This window comes from Delphinapterus leucas, chromosome 2, assembly GCF_059928025.1.
Source record: "Delphinapterus leucas isolate spDelLeu-1000000601 "Yukka" chromosome 2, BTC_Dleu_Yukka2, whole genome shotgun sequence".
NCBI lineage: Eukaryota > Metazoa > Chordata > Mammalia > Artiodactyla > Monodontidae > Delphinapterus > Delphinapterus leucas.
The window spans coordinates 148,156,040-148,173,005 of record NC_143130.1 but is presented as its reverse complement, the minus strand read 5'-3'; the positions used below and the strand labels follow the sequence as shown (position 1 = coordinate 148,173,005).

Genomic DNA, 16,966 nt, shown 5'->3' with positions numbered 1-16,966 from the left:
CTCTACACTCGGCTTCCTTTGTTCTGATATACAGTGATAACCCAGGGCAAGGGGTTTCCAGAAAGACGATGCATGCTCTGGCTTGGCAAGTTATTTAACCTCGCTCAACTGGCCCAGCCACTGGATTCATGCAAATCAGATGGCCTGAAACTGACCCTCTCTGGTTGGAGGCTTAAAAAAATCTGGGCAGGATTGAAAAATATTTTCACTTAATAGGGCTTTGAATATGGAAAAACAATTGAAGGGTGGTTATAGGTGGTGGGATGGCTTGAGAAAGAGAAGTGGGGAAGCTGTCAGTTACTATAAATTTGTAACTTTATTTTCAACTAGAAAACTCAGTGGTCCCTAATGTCTTTTGACTTTTAAGCATTCCTATGTGAGGCTGGCATAAATGATCACTAATGCTGTTTATGGGAAAGTTAAGGTAGAAGGAATCTGCTTACTGGCTTTTCAGGAAAGGTGATTTCCTGCCCAATGACCTAATTGGTCAAGAAATAGATAAGTGAATCTTTTCTATGCTCATTTTAAGCAGAAGGAATAAAAATTGGGGCATTCCCTCCGTCGCTCCTTTTTGATGACTGTGACATTTATGTCTGCCAAGGCAGTATGAGTTCATTGTACTGGAATTTGGTTGATTCCAATACAAATTAAAAAAATCAAGTAAGTGAACTGGGTTTTGAAAATATTTTCAATATTGGGGGTTTTTCATTGTCACAGGATTGAGCTTGTAGAAGTACCTGCTTAAGCCACAGAGAGAAAATCTAATTTATCTACACTGAAGTCAGGTCTCTCTAAAAAAGACAGGGGGAATATTCATACTCTGCTCTCCCAGAGACCCTTTTAGGTGAGTCAAAGCATGTTCTCTTTCTGTAATTGCTTACCCATCTGTAAAATATGAATAATAATTCTTGCCTCCAGGCAACCAAAGGTTCTTGGTGACCCTTAGATGAAGATACTTGATATGTATGAATGACAGGAACAATGATGATCAAACACTGAAGATGAAATTCTAGGGAGAAAAAAAGTTTAATCATCACCTTCTACATTGTTTTATTCTTCTAGTAATGAGGCAGGCTCGTGAAGCTCAGGAACGAAGTGGTTAAAAACAACAGGATTTGGATTCTGGAATATCTTTCATGACTACTATCTTTAGATCCAATTCCCTACTCCTTTGGAGTGGGAGTTGGTTATGAAGACAAATTTCTTACAAGGCAAGAAGCTCTCTCTCTCTGCTCTGTACACAGGGCGTAGTTCTTGTGCAATCAGACTGGAGGAGGATAATCAGGTTGCTATGTAGCCTTGATTTCCAAAAAGGTAATGGGCCTCTGGTACCAACCAGTGTCAGTATTCAGAAGGGGGCTGTTGGGGAGCTTTCAGTGAGGAAGCTCCTTCTCTGAAAACATTTCAATTTATGACTCCTGTGCTAATAAGCATTTCTGGGAGGTCAAATTGAATCTCCAGCACATAACATAAAAGTGTGCCCTGCAGCAAAAGGGTCAACTTTAAAAGACTAGACTTTTCCATGTTAAAAAAAAAAACAAAACGTGTAAACAAAGCAGTGATTCCCAGAATAGGAACAGAGGGGAAGGAGAAGTTCATGGCTTAAGCGGGCTGGGTATTCTGGACACTCAGTCCCTCCTGCCCCTTTAGATGAAAGACAACTTATTGAGACTAGAAAGAGGAAATTTTAAAAAACGAAAAAGAATTAAAATACTTACAAATGATTTCAGTACTGAAATAAATTCGGGGAAAGGGACGGTATGTTACCACTGGAGTGGTAATGAGAGAACGCTCCTTCTGACCTCTCATCCTCACATCCTGAAGCGTGTTCTATACAATGCATGATAGCACATGGTCGGCTGCTAGATGGAAGACAGGACCCTGGAGCTCTATTTCTGACTTAGCTGTGGGCTTTTAATGAGACCGGGTGGGAGAAGAGAGTGATGTAGCAAAGAATATCAGAGCAGGCCTCGGTAACGATCAGTTACTTCAGTTCTCTGAGCCTCAGTTTCCTCATCCATGAACAGAAGGGGTTGTTCAAAACTATCTCCAAAGTTCTCGCCTTTTCTAAAAACTTTGAATCTATGGTATTTTAATGATAAGAAATTAGTTCCTCATTCTGGACCTCACTTTTTCCAGGAAGTCTGAGAATGCTCTACTCCACGTGCTGTCTTTGAATGTTTGTGCCCTTAACCAGCACCCATTTAAGCCTGAAGAGAGTGCAGACGTGGGGTCCTTCTCCTACGAGCAGGTTTCCCTCCAAACTAGGGATTTTCTTAGCCAATCCTACCTCCTAAAACCTTTTGGTGGGTAAACATGTGTTGGCCAGTGGCCAAGTCCCAGCAAACACAACTTCATAAGGACAAAGCTTAAAGATGGGAGTCTGAGTGAAAGAGTAGGGATTAGAAAGGGATTATCATTCATTAAATTCAGTTTCTCCCGTTTAAACCCAGGCCCATGGAAGTTGCTGAGCTTCAGCATACTGTTTTTTTGGTTGTTGTTGGGTCATTCATTTGAACTGAGGAAGTGACTGAGAATCTCATTTAGCCCCAATAGAAAGATGAAGTAGGGAAATATTTAGGTCTGCTTTTTCCCAAGTTTCTCAAGTTAGCCTAAGTTACTTCTGGTGGTAGATCATCAGCTCTTTTTCTATTTGATGCAGAAAGCCAGAATTTCAGCGACCCACATTGAACAGGCTGACGATCAAAAGGGAGGAAGACTGCCAAGGAGAGGGTATTCGAGAATGAGGATTCAAGATGACCTACAAGCTCCATGAGGCCACAGAGCAAAGGTATCATATAAAAGTGATTGAGACAGGCTCAGACGTCTATCCACCAGCAAAATTAATTTCCTTGGGGGCCTGTGCTTCACTAACTGAACCTGTGAAACAGCTGTATTGAGCATGTACACCACTTCCTTGGGTCTTTAAAATTGACAATGGTCTGTAGGTCAAGTTCCAACGGAAGTGATATTTCTGACCTAGCTCTGTAAATAGAGCACTGGAAAAAACCCATCAGCTGTAAATGGCCCAGCGACCACACGCTATCTATTAAGTCAGCAACCACAGTATCTGTGCTGCCATTTTAGATGAGAAAAATATTTCTCTTGTTATTTATAATCTTCCGAGCCTTGAGATTCTCAAAATACTTTAAAGCTATTAGTCTTCTTTTAGATGTACAAATAAAGGATCTGAGGCATAAAACCACACAATAACTGCCTCAACAGTATCTGTCCGCGGAGGAAGGCCTTCGGCCTGAGTAAAGAACAAGGCTGCTTCACTGTGGGAAAGCACAGGATTTCATTCCCAATGTCTCTCGGCTACAGGTGAAAAGAGGTGATTGCCGTCCAGTCTTTCCTTGCACAGCACACGCAGGCTGGTCCAAGTTTCGATAAAACTCATTAACTGAGGAAGGTGAGAAATGTGAAGAAGGCAAGAAAAGGTGGGGTGATCAGAACCTTTGGAATGCAAGAGTGAGAGATGGGGTGATCCTCCACAGCAGAAGGTAGAAATAGAGTTAAGCTAATCACTAGGATAAAGACTGGTTATGCATCAACTCAAACAACTCCACTGGCTTTTGTGTGGGGAGAAAATACTTTAAGTTTCCCATAGTCTCAGAGTGGACATGCAGGTTATCATCCAACCAGGATGCTTTTGAAAATGAAGCAGGGACATTTTAATAAGTATATTGGGATAACAAAGATAAATTGGGACTACTCTGGGCAAGCCAAGATGTATGGTCACCCTACAGAGATATCTTGTAGGAAATGTCCAGAAATTGGGATGAGGATGCTCACCTTACAAAAAACTGATCATTCCGGAACCCATCTCATTTACCAACCAAAAGTTCTCTAGGGGTTAACTGCACAGGACTTCTTGGCTATGTTTGCAGTGACAATCGTGAAGGTCCTTAAAGACAGCTAGGAAAACATAGGTTTGAGTAGAATGGAACTAGGGTGTCTGAATAGAAAGGAGCAATCTCCCCCGACCCAGCTCAGCTTCCAACATTGCCCAGGAGGCTAGGCCCCTGAACCCTTTCTCCAGTAACACAGCTTTCCTCCTGCTATCCTCCATTTAAGGGAAAAAAAAAAAAAATCCTGAACAGTGGCTTGTAGCTAGGTCTCCTGACCCTTTGAAAAGAACACTTTAATTAAAAATAAATTCACTCACTAGAGAAAACACATACTATCCTTAGTAAATGCTGGCAAAATAAAACAAAGAAAATAAAAACCCAAACATTTAAGAAAAGCTGAGGCATTTTCTTTTTAATTTAGGCTTCATTCAGTGTAAGCCAGGAAGATGCTTATGTGAAATGGGTTTTCTTCCACAACAATGTGTCTTACCTGCTTGCTGTAAATAAGTGAATTCCTAAAATCATGCCAATCAGCCATCTTGGTATGAGCTTTGTTTTTCTACTCTCATTGTAGAATCTGAGAATACCAGAGCTGGATTCTAGTAAGTCTTGTGTATTATATCTGGTCATCATCTCATTTTTTGACCATTTGATTTTTTTTTTTCAGGTGACTTTTTTTTCCTGGCTGAAGCAGAAGGAATATCGCCAACTTATCCTGATTTCAGATTGTTTATAGTCCTGGCTGCTGGAAAAAAAATCACCCTCAGATGTGTGCATTGCCTTTGGAGAAAGCTAGGAAGGGTAAAAAGTGGCTTTTTTTTTTTTTTTTGGCATTGGCATTTATATATTCTTTAAACTGTTTTTATTTGTTTTTAAAGTGGCATATCTTTTATCGGTCACTCTTCCTGGGGAAATTTTAACTGTAGTGAAGTAATATTTGGTAGCTTTACATAGCCAAGGAATTAGTCTGGACAATGAATAAGCCAGGTGACAGCCCATTTGACTAAAGACCAGAGGGACACACTAACAGTCACAGGGTTTGCCTTTGGGAAATCAGCTTCCAAGGCAAACCCAGGACCAGGAGACAGGCGCCTTTCCCGAGGCCTCGACTGACGCAGAATCCGGACCAGGTAAGTCTGCTTTTGCTTCAGGCTGACACTGGATCACTGGCTCTTTGCAAGTAATAAGGACAGAGGGGGAAAAGAAATGCTGTTGTTTATCAGGAAATACGTGCTTGAAAAACATTTCTGTGAAAACAGCAGTGGCTTCAAAAAAAATCATTAATGCAGAAAGACATTTCAACTAAATACAATGTCTAATCCTGGATTGGATCTTGGATCAGGAAAAAAAAAAAATTGCCATGAAGGACATTATTAGGACACCTGGCAAAGTTTGAATATGGCTGGTATATTAGATAATGGTATTATGTTAACATTAATTTCCTGGGTGAGATCATTATATTGTGGTTATGTCAGAGAAGTTCTTGTTCTTAGGAGATAAGCGCTGAAGTATTTGGAAATGAAGGGTCACGATGTTTAAACTTACTCTCAAATGGTTCAGCAAAGATAACAATAATAAATTAATATTATAAAAAATAAATTGACAACAATAATATGAGAGAGAGCAAACAAATGTGGCAAAATGTTAACAATCTAGGGGAAGGGTATGTAGGAGTTCATTGTACTTTCCTTGGAACTTTTCTGTAGGTTTGAACTCTTTTTCTACCAAGAAAAAAAAAAAAAAGAAAAAAATATTAGTGTGAAAATATAGGTTGGCCAACCCTAAGAGATGACTTGGGCCAGTGATATAGAATCAGGACACAGGACTGGCTGGAGAAAGAACTAGGGCATTGTTTCACATGTGTGTTTACGCAGCAGAATCACCTAAACCAGGTAAACCTGTTTTAAAAATGCAGCATCCTTGTCCCCATACCAAACCTAATGAGTCAGGATCTCTGAGGGACGATGCCCAGAAGTCTGCATTTTCAAAATGCTCTCTCCCAGATCATCTGCGTATATATATTAAAGTTTGAAAAAAAAATCACATATTAGGCATTTGTTGTTTTGCTTGTAACTGTAGGCTTCTTTGCAGGTAATGGATGTCATGGATGCATTTGTATCAGAAAATCTCCACCTAACATCTTGTGATGTAGATCTGCATCCTTTTCATCATGGAAGACATCATTCTGGTGAATGCCCTTTGGCCTATTTCCCAAGGGGGTAGAGAAGAGATGTAAATGCTCTATAGAAACGCCGTAATTCATCTGGTTAGAGCGGTTGTCAAAGGGGTCACCCAAAACCCTAATTCAGAAGGTGGAGGAGGGGCAGCTGACAGCCTGGGGCATGAAACAGGACAGGGCTAGTGATGGGGCCCAGGCAGGCAGAGACCCTCAGTAAGGTCCTCAGTCAGGCTCCTTGACCAGCATTTCTTCTAGACACCAAGCATAGCTCAGTTTTCACAGTTCAAGCTTCCCTTTGTTTCTTCAGTGAGAACAGGAACAGAAAGCAAAGAGAATGAAGTGGGACAGGAGACAGACTCCCTGAGGTGCTCTGAAGACTCCAGAGCATGTAAGAGCGTCGGATGAATCCAAGCTCAAGTGCATTAATAAATACTGCTTCCCTCAAACTTGCAACACTGGTGCCATCATTATTCCCATATCGCAGACAAAGAAGTTACTTGACTGTTGAAACCCACCTAGTCAGGGGCAGAGCTGGGGCCCGGGCCCAGCCATTCTAAGGCCTCCTGCTGTCCCGGCTGTCTCCCTTTTGGCATCCAGAGCACATCGTCGTGGAGAATGCTTTTAATTATCACCTCGCCCAGAGTGTGAAGATGTACCGGTATGCTTTCCTCCGGCCCCATCTTAAGCACCCCTTTGGGAAGTAGAGTGATCACGATAGGAATCAGGGTATTTTCATGCGTGGAAGGGAATGGAATGCTGGCGTCACACACGTTTGTTGCCCCTGAAGGCTCTGAGAAGGGGGCGGGGGGACGTAGACTGTCGAATAGTTAGTGAGGCAATCCCAGCGTCCTCAGCACCCTGAGTTTTCGACAAGAACCCAAAGGTCCTTTGGGTTTATTTCCCACACTGGTGAATTCAGCCTGGCTGCCGAGTTCCTTCAGTTCAGCCTGTGTTTCCCCGACATCTGGAGCTGGGCTTCCTGAGTCAAGGCTAGGACAGAAGCAGCTGCACTTCTCCTTTTCTGAGGGGTGTGCACACATGCGTGCGTGCATGAGGGCTATCCCCATGACCATCATGCCAACATAAGGCTCAAAAGAAATTGGGGCCACAGAGGAAGGGAAAATCCCATTTGTGACAGTAATTCATAGTGGTCCCAGATCACAAGTTGTAAGGTCCGAACAATGTGCAGATGGCCAGGGTATGGGGGATCTTAGGCAATGGGGGTTGACCTTGCTTTAACTTCCTCAAGTGTTCCTTCAAGAGTGTGTCCCAATCTCTGGGGGCAAAGTCTTTCAGGCAGCAGCCTCATGGCGGGAGAGGGAACTGATGAACAAAATGTGCTGGTGCCAACAGGGCTATTTTAATCGGAGGAACTGGTTTTGGTGGCAGCAGACAGACAGTCCACATCTTCAAAACAAGAGTTCTTAAGCAAAGCAATTTCCTTCTTCCTTGAAGGCCGCTATTTATCTACAGGACAGAACTACGGGTTCGCTGAAAATGACCAGATTCAGCAAAGCGAGCAAGACTATTGACTTGGTGTAATCTGTCTCCCATCTCAGATGTCACCTGATGGAAGACATTACAGTAAAGAGCTACGAGGTAACATTTTGGGGATAATTAGTCATTTCTGGGCAGTACGCTCAATACCTTACATCCATTATCTCTATCAGGGAGATGCCATTATCACACCAATCTTCTAGGGAAGAAAGTTGAGCTACAGAGAAAGGTTACCCAGCAAGTGGCAGAGCAAGGATTTGAACCCAGCGGTCTGACTAGTCACTTCAGCCATTTAGAAAGTACTACAAGAATGACCATTCATTTCCCTCTCTGGGAGGGAAAACTCACAAAGCCCCCTCACCCTGTTTTCTAGATATTCCACTCATTTTCTTTTCCTCATTAAAGTATAATGTTCAACGTCTTATTCAGAGTCATCTGTACCTGTCTAGAAAAGCATATTTGATTAGCGCTCTCTCCCTATCGTTGGGAAACTCTTAGTCATGTGACAGGTTTCTAGAAATTGATTCCAAAGAAAAATAAATCTCTAGATTCTGTAGCTTTTCAACTGAAAATATGTAAAATAACTTTAGTTGCCAAAATCATGACTGGCTTTCCTTCTGTGACTATAATCTCCACATCTGGCTCACCTTCTCTGCCAGAAGAACATGATTATATGTCTTTTTTATATCTTAGGATGTTTCTATATTTTATGACATTTCTACGTGGAAGTGCTATGTTAATCGTCATTACAATCCCACTGATAATTGCATTAGTTCTTTTATCAGTGTTAACTCCACAGTGAAAAATAAAGCAGCAGAAGGTAAATGTCAGATGGTCAGAACAGCCCTACAGGGAGCCAGTTAGCCCATTTTTCTCATCTGTAATATAGTTGTGGGATGTGAAGCGAGATAGCAACCACAATTATCGTTTACATGTACATACTATGTGCCAGACATGATTCCAGGTGCTTTACATGATAAAAATCTCTTGACCATCTCAACAGTATGAAGTTGGATACTATTATTGCCCTCATTTTACAGACGATGACACTGTGCCCATATTTGTATGTGCTACTGAGTGGTGGAGACAGGATTCAAACCCTGACAGTGGCCCTAGCGCCTGTGTTCCAGCCTTGCCCGTGATTCTGACAGGCAGCCTGGGCTAGGAGTCCTTGTTCTAGCTGATTCCCCATGTCAGCAGTTGAGTCTGACCCCAGCAGTGGATTATTCTAACATCCATAGCCAAGGATGCCCATAAAATTTTCATGACATTACCATAGAATCATCTTGTTTATGAAACAGTATCATGGTACAAATAGAAGAGTCATGTATTCAGCTTTTTTTTAAGTAAAAGATTTTATCATCATTGTTCTTAAGGAAAGTGACATGAGTAAGGTCACATGCTTAGTCACAGGTCAAGAATGGTACAAACACCCCTTCACAGGTCCTGGAACCTCAGGACCTATTGCTTCTCTTAAACAGCATCACAGCCTCCTGCCTGATCAAGCATCTCTGTAGGTGGACACAGCTCTGTGCAGGGCTGTAGGGATCACTGTACCTGCTTCGCAGCAGCCCTACCTCTAAATTAAAAACAGCACAACAGCAACAACAAAATAATAATAAAATAAATGGCGGAAAGACCTCTAGGGTATAAAAATTTCCTTCAACTGATCATCAAGTTCCTTCTTGAAAGAGGCAAGTGCCTGCCAGCAGGAACCTAAAACTCATTATTATTCTGTATTTTCTTTCTGCATGACTGAAAAGTTTTTCTATCCTCCCACTCCCATCCCTATCAAAAGAATACCCCCCCCCACCCAAGACAATCACAAAGTTTAAAAGTAGCTAACTGGCACTTCAAAAAAAGTTTTTAAATAAAAACTCCAAAACCCACAGCGGTTGTAAAACAGCTTTGTGTGGAAGAAGGGCAAGTTTTCTCTTACGAGAGGCTCATTTGATAGGGTTGGGCAAAGAGAGAGATCAGGGGGGCAAGGGTGGGAACGCAGAAGAAGGGGAGGCGGGAGAGGAGGAGATAAAGGAGGAGGAATCGCTGGCTTTAAAAAGCAACATTGTCCAGAGAGGTGAAAGGGAACAGATGGCCGTGGAGAATGTGGCCCTCAAAGCCCCGAAGAAAGAGGCGATGCTGACAGATCTCGCTGTTTCCCATTGATGCCTGAATGTTCTAGTGTGGGGAGCCGAGGCCAGTGAGGGGGACAGACCTCTGTTCCCAGCGGCTCGCTGGGGCACTGGCGCTGAGGATCACTGAGAAAAAGACCAGGCAGGGGGGCGGGGAGGGCAAGCAGCTGTGGCCACAGAGGGAAGGACAGTGGGGGCGTGTGGGTTTCCATAGCCTTCTCTTTTGGTCCGGCCGGGAAAGGTCAGCCCAGTGCTGGTCTTTGCCCTGGCAGAGGTGAAGTAAAGGACAGCAGCTGGGGCCCAGTGTCACAGCATCCTCCCCACAAAGGCATGTCTGGGACCAAATAGATCCCTTGGGAGAGGGAAATGAAGAAAATATTCCAAATGCTTTATGGAAGATTGAAACATTCAAACTACAATAAACAAGAAATTTGGGTCTATGAAAGAGGTAGAGAATCCTGCCAAGTAAATCCCATATTATTTCATGGAGTCTCAGGGCAGAGAAGTGATCTGCTGAGGAAACAGCAGGAGTCGGTGGCAGACTCAGGAAGGAGTCCAGAGGTCTGAGTCTGCCTCTAAAGAGGTGCCAAATTCAAAGTGGGGCTTTGCTGGACACAAGGGGAATGACAGGAGGGGCAGAGGGGCCTCTGGCGCCCAGGGTGTGTTCATGTGTGTTCACATGTGTGCGTGAGACAGGCACCTTGATGCTGGAGGATGTAACTGGAGACTCACAAGTCACCACAGAGCGACACTGGTACAGGCACCCCTGGCCTCCTGGGAGGGGAAATCCCGATAGTCAGCCCCTGCAGACGGAGGCCTGGAGAATTGGTTAAGAGGGGTAAGGGTTTGTGGAAGCAGCAATTGCAAAGAGGCCCATAAACTTCAGGGGACAAAGATGCGTCGGTGTCATTTCCTTAATGTAACTTTGATCAGGGAAATTACTGTTTCAAAGGACCTCTTGAACTCTCCGCACATCCTCGAGAGGATGATGATCAAATTGAGCCCTGCTCCCGTCCAATGAGGAGGGAGCCACATTCTTCTTGACTCTCTGTCTAGTTGGCCCCGCAGAGAGCTGCACAAGCTCAAAACATTTCTCTGGTTTGGATTTGCCTCTCTCTTCTTCCCTGACCCAGAAAATGAGAGAGAACTGAACTCAGGCCTGAGGGTCTTGAGACAGTGGGGCATGAGTTTGGAGAAACAGACCAGAATCATCATTTGGAAACATTCCTACAGGTCTCAGGCTCCCATAAACACCTCTCATCTAACCCTCAGTGGAAGTGAGAGAAGTTAAAAGGTGGCTCTAAATACATTTAGTGACCTGGCACGTTCACCTTTACCTGGGTTAGGTCTCCGTTTCCCCAGGAAAGAGGAGGCGGCAACGGCCGTCAAGGCCCACATTTTGCACCGTGCGTACATCCGAGTTACTGAGAAAATTCCCATGGAGCAGTGTAGTAAAAAAAAGATCAACCATGATGAAGACCTTGCCTTTTTATTTCCCTGCTTCATCCAAATTGCTCCCCAGGCGCTTTTAAGATTTAGAAGCTCCACTAATCAACCTTATAAACAGCAGCCCAGCCACTGCATAGAAATTACTTTGTATAGCTCCTAAGTGAAATAACCCCCGGGGATAGAAGATGCCCAAGGCTTTAACAATTGCGACAGAACACAGCCTCAGTATGAGAAAAGAAGACAAGTACACTTTGACATCCCAATTGAAACTCCAGGCTGAACCCGGCATAGAAGAATGTAATTACCTTTCCTAGTTTGACGGTACACTAAAGAAATGGGAGAAGTGGAATACCTATTAGGTCCCCACTAATCCTCCTCCTGAATTCAAAGCAGGGTTAGTCACTGGAATTCATTTCTGGGTATTCTTACTCTCCACTATTGTTAAACAGCTCAATTGATAAGTGCTTGCAGCTAATAACGCTTTCTACTGAGCTCACCCCTCCTCTTTCCCAGCTGCTCAAAGCACTTTACAAATATCACCTCATTATTCTTTATAACACTCAAGTGAGCCTGATAGGTGGAAAGGTTCATTATCTTCTCCTTACCAATAGGGTAAACAGACAAAGGAAGAAGCAACTCATTTGAGCCGACAAAGCAGAGGCAGAACTGGAACTAAAACTCGGCCATCCTCCTGACTGACTCTACCTGTGTCCATGTCCTGTGTCAGCCTGGAAAGCTGTTCTGCTGACAGGGCAGGATTTTCTAGCTCTGGACTGTGTTGTAATCTACAGGTCCACAGAACTGGGGCACTGACTGGAGTGGAAAGGACTGGAGTCGAACTGGAGAAGCCCCACATGAGTGGCCTTAACTGGCTCGGACAAGTCACTTCACCTCTGAGTCTCAGTGTCCTCCTCAGGAAAAGGAGGGGTTTCCATTAGAGGATCTTAAGGTCCCTTCCAGCTCTTTAGATAACGCGTGAAGTGAGAGTTTCAAAAGAGGGCTTCTAGTTTTCACCAGCCCCTTGTGACAATCTGAGTTTCAGTTTGCTTATCAGCCTGAAATAGTATCCTTGTCTCTTTGCCGAGTCCCTGTGTCATCCAATGTCCACCCAAATGACAGTGGGGATCAAATCAGTCTGTGTGAGATGGGAAGTGAGAGAGGTAGTCCTGGGACATCAAGGCCAAGGACTAAAGAGATGAAGGGAGGCAGGGAATACAAAGAAGACTGGACAGGCCATAAAAAGAAGAATCGGCAAACAACATTTTGACCTCTGCCCGGGGCCTGACCTAGGGACACTCCTTACATTCCAAGGAACCTATGACAAGTCCTTCAAAATTTAAGAAGGCTCCAAAGAAAGAGCATTTGCTTTGCTCTTTCTAAATACAGGGTTCACTTGCCAACTCTAAAAGCCATGTGAACAATGCTCCAATGTACCCTGTAGTGGTGGTTTTCCATTTAAACAGAATTTCATTTTAATGAAATAACATTGGTGTGCCTTCAAGTTAATTAAAACAGGATTTTACAGGTGGCTTCATAGCTTATAATTTGTGTTGCTTGAGCCATATATGCCTAAGCCCTTAGGAAATCAGAAGCATTTGATCTCTCCGATCTTTTACACTTTCTTTTCCTGAATGATGCTTTGATACTCTCTGTTTGCCACAAAGAGAGTTGGAGAGAGAGGACATTTAGTAAAATCAACATTTGTTTGCAGGAGAAACAGCCCTCACAACCAGAATAATGACCTTGGAAAGAGTCTTGGGTGATGGGCTGATAGAAAGGACTGACTGTGTAGCCGCCAGAAAGAAACACATTTCTGTAATATCTCAGTTGTTTCTATTGGCCTGGCCTTCCTTGCATTCATCATGGGAACTGAGTCAACAAGTTTGCTTGCTTTTATTTCACTGATCACCGTGCTTTTTTTTTTTCCTCCACATACAGGGAAAAAAGAGTAAAGAACAAATGAAAGTCAGAGGCTTGACGATCCAAAAAAAAAAAAAAATGGGTATAATTTTATTTATCTTCAAGTCCAGCTGCAAAAGCGACTAGTCGCAAGCTTTATTCCATCTGCTCTCTCTGAGGACCTCAGCCTGACCTTGTGGAACCTTCTTTCTGGGAAGTTAAAGAATTTCAAGGATTAGGGGGAGTCCTGAGGCCGACAACTGTGACAACCTACAAAGTCCTCTTAGGTAATCGATTCAGACCCCACTTCTGCTCAAGGCCAAGATGGTCCCTGATGAGTTGGAAATATTCTAATTTCCTAGCCCATAAGGCAAATTAACCCCAGAAGAATTTCAGAAGGGCAAGTTCAACATGTCTGCATACTAAAGACTCAACAACTGATATATCTGTGACAAAAGATATGTAATTGAACTTCAAAAGCAAGAATTAAGAGGTCATCAGAAACAAGTTTAAAAAAGAATACCGGAAGGAAGGAAGGAAAAGAGGAAGGAAGGAAGGAATGGAGAGAGGAAGGAAGGAAGGAAAAGAGGAAGGAAGGAAGGAATGGAGAGAGGAAGGAAGGAAGCAAGGAAGGAAAAGGAAGGGTGGTGGAAGAGAGAGAGACAGAAAGAAAGCTTTATAAATTTAATAATAATTATCTCCACCACCTGATTCTGGAAGAAGGCATTTTCTAAACATCTCCTGAACTGAACTTTTGAGTTCTCCAGGAGAAGGTCAAGTTTCCAATGCCGATCAGATAAAACGCCAAATTTCTCTCACCATTATAATCCCAAGGTGAGGAAAGGGGAAGAATGAATCAATATTCTTAGTTTATCGTCAAATGGCTCAGAGAAGAGTAAGGCTTTAGATCCTACCAAGGACTGTACTAGTTTAATGTAGCCTAGATTAATCACTCCTCGGACACTGTCTTTTCCTGTATCTCCTAAACAGTACAGACATCTGGGTAGTTAATAGAATGGCTTCCAACTCGATTCTGTGACTAACTCATTCTGTGACTTCCTTAGGCCTCAGTTTCTCCATTTGAAAAATGGAGTAGGATTAGAGGATCTCTAACATCCCCTCCATCTCTAATATGCCCTACTACTATTGTATCTCTGCATAGATTGGCTCCAGCATTTTCCCCAGCCCACTGTATTTTCTACTTTTTAAGTTTTATCTAGTGCTGGTCCCTATAGGTCCCTTACAGTGTCTGAGGAGTCTCAGGTCATGAATTCAGGCTTTACTGGCCAACAGGAATATTTACGTCTCTTCACTCCTACAGAAGAAAGTTAAAGTCAGAATGCTAGTGTTCTAGGTGACCTCACTCAGGAAAAACCACTGGCATATGCCAACAGATACAATCCAAAATGGGAAAGGATGAAGACCCAAGTGGGGAGATTTATTGTGTAAACCAAAACTACAACAGGGTAAGCTCTCAGTGTGAACATCTAGGAAATCAATGGGTAGCTTTTAAAATAACTGACTAGAATTTCAAGGCTCAGATGTTTCCACTACCCAAGATTTGCAGTCTAGTTTATGACCCAGCTCAGCAACTATCTCCACAATGATGGGTTTTCACAGTGTTGGCTGAGGAAATTTTAAGAATAGTCAGCAACTCCAAGGAATTTTTCATTCAAGGACATTCAATAATATGTAAGTATTATTTCTTACGATCCCAAACAGGTGTGTCAATGAGGTTCTCCGTTTGAGCAATAAGGAACATTTTATAGACTTGCCTCAGGTAAGAGAGTAAGCTAGGAGTTGAATAGAGACTCTAATAAGCCACTCACAGAATTATCTGGATTCCTAATGGGTTACATGTTATCAGAAAACCTGGATTTAAAATGGTAGAGAGAAATTTAGAAGATTCATTGAGAAACAAGAGGTCCAACTCCATCTTGAGTATTGGATTTCCCTGGTGACCCACTGTCCATTTGCTTACTACCTTTATTCAGAAGTCTTCTGGAAGCCTGACCAGGATGGATCAAATCCAGATGTATCAAAATGACTAATACAGATAACAATGTGTGTTCCTGATTTTTTTAAAAAGTAAGTTTCCACTTTTCTATATTACCTTTCACGTCAATTCAGAATGCAGCCTCCTTAAGACAGACCAACAGTTAGGATACTTTGGTAGAGCTGATATATTAAAAAAGCAAATTGCAAAGTAGTATGTGCACTATGGTCTAATTTTTGAAAAACAATTTACATAAGTACTTATGTGTGTAGAAATGTGGATAGAATTATAAACACTGATATTTTTACATTATCTTACTGGAAGGGCATTATACGTTTTATTTTATTTTTTGGTTATCTATATTTTCTATTGGTTCATACAGCAACATGGAAAAATTTTATAAATATAACGTTGAGCAAAAGACAGCATTACCAAAGAAAACCTACTATATGATTCTGTTTATATGAAGTTTAAATACAGGCCAAACTAATCTATGTTTGTAGAAATCTGGATGGTGGTTACCTTTGGTGGGGGCTTCAGGGCAGTGATAGAAATGGGGAGCTGCTAGGGTATACTAATGTTCTGTTTTTTAATCTGGCGCTGGTTACACATGTGTGTTTGCTGGAAAAGTTCACGGAGTTGTACACTTACAATGTGTACACTTTTTTATTTGCATTATGCTGCATTTTTAAAGTTACTTAAATGAAAACCAAACCAAACCTGCAACTAGAGGCCTCCTCACACATACTGTCAAAAAGTCTAGAGAAACGACTATTACTTTTGGGTGGGGAGAGATATGTCAAACTGCTCTTTCAGTTGTACAACAGTCTCCTTCGGGTGGTGGCGACCACAAGGAGGATACTACATTATCTCCACAGCTCCATCTCTGAGAAAGGGGCTCTGGAACCAGGCTCCGTGAAAGCAGGAAGAGAGACACAAAATTATGTTCATGGAAGGGTCCTGATTTGTGCATATCAGTGTCCTTCACATCTCTCTTGACAACACTGTGTTGATGGTGACTCTGGAAATCCAGGTTTTCATTTGACTCAGCCTCACTATAAGGCTTGATGAATCAGCCTGGACCAGATGCGGCCATATCGGGAGGTGCACGTCCTGCACTGAGGGTGCATTCATAAAAACAAGCAAAAGTGGCTGGCTACCTTTGCTAGAAGAGAGGCTCTGTGAAGGCCAGGACTTTGTATCCCCAGTGCCTAATGCAAGTCCTGGCACAGAATAGACACTCAATAAATATTTTTGAAGTGAGTGAGTGTATAACTCCACTTTCAAAAAGAAGAAACTGTTACAGCTCAAGTAGAAGTTACCATGAATGGTAAACGGAAAGGAAAAAGATGCAGTAGGATGATATATATTTAATGATTTGTGTCTCTGCTTGCCCTTCAGTGTTCCTCAAGTAAAGCCAAGTCAGGAATGGGGTTGCTGACTTTGTGTTGCTGTAGATTTTTGGTAAAACCATTTAGAAAAGCACTGTCAAATAAAAATGTGACATAGCCCACAAATGTAATTTAAAATTTTCTAATAGCCACATAAAAAAAAGAAAAAGGTGAAATAAATGTGAATATATTTTATTTAGTACAACATATCCAAAACATTATCATGTCAACATGTAATCAAAATGAAAAGTAAGATATTTTACATTATTTTCCCTGATACTAAGTCTTTGAAATCCAGTGTGTATTTCACACTTATAGTACATTTCAGGTGCTTAATAGCCACATGTATCTAGTGACTATTGTATCAACAGTGCAGGTCTAGGGGGATATCCATCTGGTGGAAGTTCTTTTAGAAAAGATGAACAGGGTGTGTGTGTGTGTGTGTGTGTGTGTGTGTGTTAGAGTGCTTGAGAGAGAGAGAGACTGACTTGTTAACACTGGTCCCATCTGTTCCTGAAGTCAGCTATGTCCCAGTCCTTAGCTTCTATAGATATGCCAGTATCCTTATGAGA

At 42.4% G+C, this 16,966-nt stretch overlaps 1 protein-coding gene and 1 long non-coding RNA gene across 2 annotated transcripts in view; one reads left to right on the top strand and one right to left on the bottom strand.

The window, feature by feature from the left end:
* RAD51B (RAD51 paralog B) overlaps nt 1-16,966 on the bottom strand; it is a 720,584-nt gene that overhangs the window by 167,456 nt on the left and 536,162 nt on the right.
* Nucleotides 2,210-6,632, top strand: LOC111173036 (uncharacterized). The gene is made up of 3 exons (XR_002644079.3): nt 2,210-4,981; nt 5,943-6,039; nt 6,338-6,632. It is a non-coding gene; the product is annotated as an uncharacterized LOC111173036 (long non-coding RNA).